The sequence below is a fragment of the Octodon degus genome, unplaced genomic scaffold, assembly GCF_000260255.1.
Source record: "Octodon degus isolate 3935 unplaced genomic scaffold, OctDeg1.0 scaffold00084, whole genome shotgun sequence".
Classification (NCBI taxonomy): Eukaryota; Metazoa; Chordata; class Mammalia; order Rodentia; family Octodontidae; genus Octodon; species Octodon degus.
In genome coordinates, this window is record NW_004524660.1 from 9518327 (window position 1) to 9519045 (window position 719).

Sequence of the window (719 nt, forward strand, 5' to 3'; positions counted from 1 at the left end):
AATTTGCAGCTTTGCATCTAATAAACAAGTTTATTTCAGGACTTCTGAGAATCAATAAATGTCTCCCTTTGTAAATTTCAAACTCTTTATAGTATTTTTCTAGTTCTATTATTGTTTAATGAGTTAACACAATCTTTCATAAGCATTTATTTCATATTTCTGTAAGACATATGATTTTTAAATATCATGCAGTGGCCCATATGTCTTTAAGAAGATTTAGGTTAATAAAATAATCAAAGAGATCATTTTTAGAGATGCAAATATATTTTAGTAATCAACTTACATTAATAGTTTCTCTAAAGGATTTAAAACATCTTGTTGATATTCCCTATATGTTTTTAAAGCCAACTGAAATATTTTCAAAATCCATTTAAACATTTTAGTTTTTGAATTTGGAATTTCACAAATTGAATTTTCTCTAAACTTGATTTTTCATAGTTCTAGTTATATAAGTTATTTTATGCTATTGCAAGTTTCATCTATTAATACTTTTTAACGTAAATTTATAGTCCTTAAATATTGGGCTTTGTATCATGTATACCATACTGTTTTGTAGAGAGTAGGAATTTAAATCCTTAAGGATTTGATTTTCTGATTTAATTAATGCCCATGAAATCTGAAAAAGTACAATGATACAATTCATATCAGAAAAATAAAATCCAACATTGCATTAACTGTTCACAGAAATGCCCCAAATGAAATAACATTTCTTTAATTTC